The sequence below is a fragment of the Eschscholzia californica genome, unplaced genomic scaffold, assembly GCF_041429995.1.
Source record: "Eschscholzia californica isolate CP2 unplaced genomic scaffold, dmEscCali1.0.p SCAF_2, whole genome shotgun sequence".
Taxonomy (NCBI): Eukaryota; Viridiplantae; Streptophyta; class Magnoliopsida; order Ranunculales; family Papaveraceae; genus Eschscholzia; species Eschscholzia californica.
The window spans coordinates 25522287-25528737 of NW_028238309.1; the positions used below are offsets into that span (position 1 = coordinate 25522287).

The window sequence follows — 6451 nt, forward strand, 5'->3', positions numbered from 1 at the left end:
TCTAATCTCTTTGGGAACTCTGGATGATAATGGTTGTAAATATACAAGTGAAGGTGGTGTACTTTGGATTTCTAAGCGGAGTCTTACAATTATGAAGGGGTTAAAGAAGAATGATCTATATGTGCTACAGGGTAACACTGTTACCGTATCTCTAGCGGTATCTTCATCACACAAGGATGTTGAGACTATCAAGCTATGGCATATGCGGTTAGGGTATATGAGCGAAATGGGGAATGACTATACTGAGCAAGCATGGTTTACTCCGTGGGCAGAAGGTTGGAAAATTGGAATTCTGTGAATATTGCGTCGTCAGGAAGCAATGTCGGGTAAAGTTCAGCACAACGGTTCATAATACCAAACGAACTGTGGATTACATCCATTTAGATCTTAGGGGTCCTTCCCTGGTTAGTCCACATGGTGGGGGTAGATACATGTTAATCATGATAGATGATTTTTCCAGGAAAGTATGGGTATACATACTGAAATGGAAAGATGAATCATTCGTTAAGTTGAAACAGTGGAAGACCTTGATAGAGCAGCAGACTGGAAAATCGATTAAACGCTTGAGGACTGACACTGGCATGAAATTTTGCATAAATGAGTTTATTAGTTTTTGTGAAGACCAAGGGATTGTGAGACACTATAAGGTCAGAAAGACACCACAACAGAATGGTGTGACGGAGCGTATGAACAGAACTCTATTGGAACGAGCTCGTTGTATGCTTTCGAATGCATGGTTGCTGGAGGTTTTCTTGGTTGAAGCAGTGAACACTGCAACATATCTGGTAAGTATTTCTCCGTGTACATCTATTAAGTGTAAAACTCCACATGAGGTATGGTTTGGTTATCCTGCAAGTATGAGAACTTGAGGATCTTCGGTTGCCCGACTCATACACATGTTAAAAAAGTAAGCTGGATCCGATGACTAAGAAATGTGTATTTCTTGGTTATGAGCCCGGGGTGAAAGTTTATCGGTTGTGAAATCCGAATAGAAAATCAATGAAGATTCTTATCAGTAGAGATATTACTTATGATGAGTTAGCCATGGTAACTCAGAATGAAACGCCTATAGATGCTCTGGAAAGTGTTGGTAAACAGGTGGAACAGGAAGATCATGGAGAACAGATAGACACTCGGGAAGTGGTAAAACCTTAGATAGATGAGCAAGCTGAGGAAGACGAAGAGGATGTAGTTCATTACAGTGTTGTGAGAAACAGGGGAATGAGAGACATTCGGGCACCAGAAAGGTATGGAATGACAGATATGGTTGCATTCACACTTAGTATAGCGAAAAGTATTGATGGAGGTGAGCTATGCACCTATGAATAATCTATGAGGAGTGATGAATTGAGGCAATGGTGTTTTTCCATTAATAAAGAGATTGAGTCTCTTAATAAGAACCGGGCTTGGGAATTAACCGATAAGCCTAAGGGTCAGAAGATTGTTGGTGGCGAATAGGTTTTCAAAAAAGAAAGAAGGAATTCCAAGGGTGGAGGATGCACGATATAAAACACGATTAGTAGCGAATGGGTTTACACAGCGAGAAGGGATAAAGTTCAATGAGGTATTTTCTCATGTTTTTAAACATAGCTCTATTAGAGTATTACTTGCTATGGTTGCTTTGTACGATATGGAATTGGAGTAACCCAATGTTAGGACTGCATTCTAACATGGGGAGTTTGAGGAACAAATCTATATGCGTCAACTAGAGGGGTTTGAGATTCTCGGGAAAGAAGACCAGGTCTGTTTGCTGAACAAATCCTTGTACGGATTGAAACAATCTCCTAGGCAGTGGTATAAGTGTTTTTATACCTTCGTGGTTAAAAACAGTTATGACAGAAGAAAATATGATAGTCGTGCGTATCATAGGAAATTATCAGATGGTTCTTATGTGTATCGACTCCTATATGTGGATGACATGCTAATAGCTTGAAAGGATATGTCTGAAATCAACATGTTAAAGGATCAGTTAAAGGGTGAGTTTGAGATGAAAGACTTAGGTGCCTTAAGGAAGACATTTGGGTATGACTAAGGCAAAAGCTCTTGCTACCCCATTAGCCGCACACTTTAAGCTTTCTGGTGAACTGTCATCGACAACTGATGAAGAGACAGAGTATATGTCTCGGGTGCCTTAAGTAAGTGTAGTAGGTAGCATTATGTAAGCATTATTGTGCACAAGGCTGGATATTTCACGAGCTGTCAGTGTAGTCAACAGATACATGGGCAGACCTGGGAGAGGTCATTGGCAGGGTGTGAAATGGATAATGCGGTATCTGAGAGAAACTACGGACGTTGGTCTGGTTTATGATGGAAGGGTTGACACTTCTAGTTTGATACTTCGATTTGTCGATTCAAATTTTTTTGGAGATCTTGATAGAAAGAGATCGCTGATGGGCTGTACGTTCACTCTCTTCAGGAGTGCCATAAGTTGGAGAGCAGTGCTACAATCGGTAGTAGCCCTGTCTATAATGGAAGCCGAGTACATGGCAGCAACAGAGGCCGAATAAGGAGGCAATATGGCTGAGTGGTTTAGTTGGAGATTTGAGCCTGAAGCAGGAGGTGACAGAGGTCTACTACGGCAACCAGAGTGCGATTCATTTGACCAAAAAGCAAATGTATCACGAGAGAACTAAACACATTGATGTCAGGTATCACTCTATCAAGGGCGTGATTGAAGAAGGGAAAATCAGGATGAAGAAGGTGTCTACGACAGATAATCCAGTGGATATGTTGACCAAGGCAGTTACAACTTTCCAGCTTAAGCACCGCTTAGACTTGATTGGGATTTCCAGATGTTGAGCCCTTTAGAGGGCAAGCACTGCGGAATTTTAGACCTGTTAGCAGAGCTGATTACTGAGAAAGGGTTGGTATGCGAAGCAGGGCTCTAAGGCAGAGCTGATTATGGCAGTTGTTAGTATTAGCGTATCCATGTGTATTTTAGATTTTAGAAAGGGAGACTCGGTGAGACGGTGGGATTAGGGTTTTAGTGGCTATATAAACTAAAACCCTAGGAGATATTTGTGTTGAATTCTCACGAATCTCTTGTGTAACTTGTTTGCTTATCATAGTGAAAATCATCGCGTCGTTGTCGCCGTGGAGTAGGTCTCACCAACCGAACCACGTAAATCTCTTGTGTTCCGTGTGATTGTTCTTGATTTTCTATTGATTTTCTTGAATTACTTGCTTTTGTCATAACATAAACTCCCAACACCTCTTTTGCACAGAAAATCCCCACATGAAGCTCTTATCTGCTCTCCTCCTCGTATTGATCATATTTGGAATTTTGGTTGCTGATGTATTCATAATAATAATATCCAAACAAAGCTCGATTCTCGCACCATCCCGTCGGTTATTCGCATGGCCAAAAAGGACATCGAATTTTCGATCCTTCCACGAATAAAATTTTCACTTCACGACATGTCACATTTCATGAAATCATATTGCCTATGCATGATTCTTCTCCACCTTCATCTGTGATCCGTCATCCAAGCTTTTGTCTCTCTGCATGACAATGACTCCTTTACATACAACCCATAAACTATACACCCACCCAGTGATACTTCACAGGAGCAACCACAATTGAATCTACCCTTTGGGCTCCATCGCGATACAGACACCCCTTCGTTGGTCTCCCTTGCTCCTCTTTTGGCTCATTTGACCGAGAATTTCACTACAAGCACCTCAAAACCTTCTCCATCTTCTATGGACCAGGGCCAGTCCGCTACAGGCACTACCCCAGTTCCCCTGTATCTCCGCCAGAACAAGTACCTATCAGTCCCACATCAATCCGACCTACTAGGACTCATCGACGACCCTTTCATTTAGCTGATTATGTTTGTAATCAAAACCTCGATCCCATTTTCTGGTTCTGCACCATCGGTTGCTCACCCTCTTTTTGATGTCTCACTGTATCCTAATTTTCAACAAATCACCAAGTTTTCTTGACTTTAATTCCATCCACAACTAGCAAGTGGACCCTCATTACCATCCCTTCTCCTACTTGAGGGGGAGTATTATGAGTAGACGCAAACTCTACCTGACCCGGATGGGTCTCACCCGACCCGGATGGGTCTCAACCGACCCGGATGGGGCTCACCCGACCCGGATGGGTCTCTCCGACCTGGTCGTTTAGTTTAAGTTTTAGACTAGTTATTATTAGATAAACTCTTATAGGATTGTATGGATATACTAGCTTTGCTATTTACTAGTATAGAGAGAGGCACATCCGGGTTTCAATCAATGGCTGCTCGACCAGACATAAAATCAGTCACACCTGCTGCTAGACGTCCTGGAGATGACCATACCCTCTTTGATTTGAATATTCATTCTGGTCTTGATTGGTCAATTATGGGTATTTCACGAGAGTCTATGCACAAGAGACGTGCAACTGGAGGCAGGACGACGGGTTGGAGGAAGAAGCAAAAGTACAAGCTTGGAAGACAACCAGCAAACACAAAGCTTTCAAGCTCCAACACAGTTCGAAGGGTTAGGGTTCGTGGAGGAAACATTAAAAGGAGAGCCCTTAGATTAGATACTGGAAGTTACTCATGGGGAAGTGAAACTGTTACTGGAAAATCTCATATCCTTGATGTGGTATATAACGTATCTAACAATGAGTTGGTTCGAACTCAAACTCTAGCGAAGAGTGTCATTGTTCAGGTTGATGTCGCTCCATTCAAGCAATGGTCTCTCCAACATTATGGTCTTGCTACTGGACGTAAGAAGAAGAGTACTTCCACTAAGAAAGAAGTTGTTGTTGAGGAAGCAAATAAAAGCAACATGTTGTAAGGAAAATTGAGAAGCGTCAACACGCGAAACAGAAAGTTGCATTCCAAGGTGTAGGAAAATTTATTGATGTTTTGCCTACTAAGTTTGCACAGTTTGAGATGAAGAATGGAGAGATTTCTAGTTCTAGAAACATCTACGAAACCGCAGTTAACAAATTAACTAAGGAAACGACGAAGGAAGAAGAAGGTGACATTGAAAAAGTAGTTGAAGATAAGGAAACTGATTCCCTGTTTGAAGGCATTGATTTTTACTCCACCCTTACCAATGCTAGTTTCAAAGTTATTAATATGAATTTATATAAAGAGTTTATGAAGCCAATTGGGAAGTGTTTGAGTGATGCCAAAATAGTTTTTCCTGGTGTTGTTCTTGTTGGTGGATCGACTGGGACTTTGAAAGATCTATTCTTTTTGCCGGATTTCTTTGAAAGACACGAGCTTTGCACACGCATCTACCTTGATGAATTTGTGGCTTATAGTGTTGTTGTCCACGCTGCTATTGTGAGTGTTGAGGGTATTGAGACGGTTCAGGACTTACCATTGTTGGTTGTCACCCCTCTTTCTCTAGGGTAGGAAACGGCTAAAGATGTTATTTTTGCGTTGATTCCTAGGTACAACACCATTCCTACCAAGAAGGCACAAGTCCTCTCTAATTACTCGAACAATCATCCCATTGTGTTTATTCCGTTAGATGTCGGCAAGATAGTTATAACAAGGGACGGCAACTTGGTTATGGTCTATAGACTTCATGAAGATGAACGTGGAAAGTTAGTCAGAGTTAATAAAAAGGAAGAAGCAAACAATGTCATACATCAGAAGAAATTTAAAGGTTTTTTTTTTGGAGAACAATATGGTATTTGCATTCTTATACGTCAAACTACAAGATGCTGAAAGATGTCGAAATTTAGTGGACGTTAATTCACTACTATCAATTTTGTGCAAATCTTCGCATCATGGGTTTCAGTTTATCGTTGGTGACTTGGTCCCTTTCTCTAGCCTTCGGATTTCGTACACCGTTCGTGCAAAGTGGGAATTACGGATCGCCATGGCGGAATTCAGCGTATACGGGCGGCTCACATTATTTTTTTCATCGAAACTGTTCGGGACGAACCTCGTGGGTGAAGGGGAAGCTGATGCAGGGGCACCTGGCATGGACACTTTTTACCGTGGACCTAACGACCACGTAGGCCAGCCGGCCATATTGATTAGTTTAGAAAGAGTCCTAGTTTAGTAAAATTCATAATGAATCTAGGTTTAGGAAGTTGCATTATTTCAGTATTTCTATTATTTAGGAAAGTCCAGTTTGAGTTTATCTAGGAAAGTCCAATATCCTATAAAAGGATGTCCAGTCTGTCTTTATTATTCAGATTGAAGATAAAAACCCCATTGAAGTTAATCAAGTTTATAGTTATTTTATCGTTCTTTTTTGTTCTTCGTTTATTTTATTATCTTCTTTTAATTCCGCTGCGTTCTACATCAACATATATCTATTTTTGTACTTATAGTATTTGTCTCTTTTATGTATGTTAATGCTTATTTCCCAACATTGTCGGTATGTGACACCTTAGGCATATCTAAGAAAATAGATATACGATGAAAATAGTCTTCTATTCATAAACTACAAGGCCTTTGCAGAAAAAAAAAAAGCATTACTAATGTTTGTTTGA

At 40.8% G+C, this 6451-nt stretch overlaps 1 pseudogene; it reads left to right on the top strand.

The window, feature by feature from the left end:
* The first annotated feature begins 4347 nt into the window (after positions 1-4347).
* Positions 4348-5357, top strand: LOC147557119 (small ribosomal subunit protein eS8 pseudogene; annotated as a pseudogene).
* The last annotated feature ends 1094 nt before the right edge of the window (positions 5358-6451 follow it).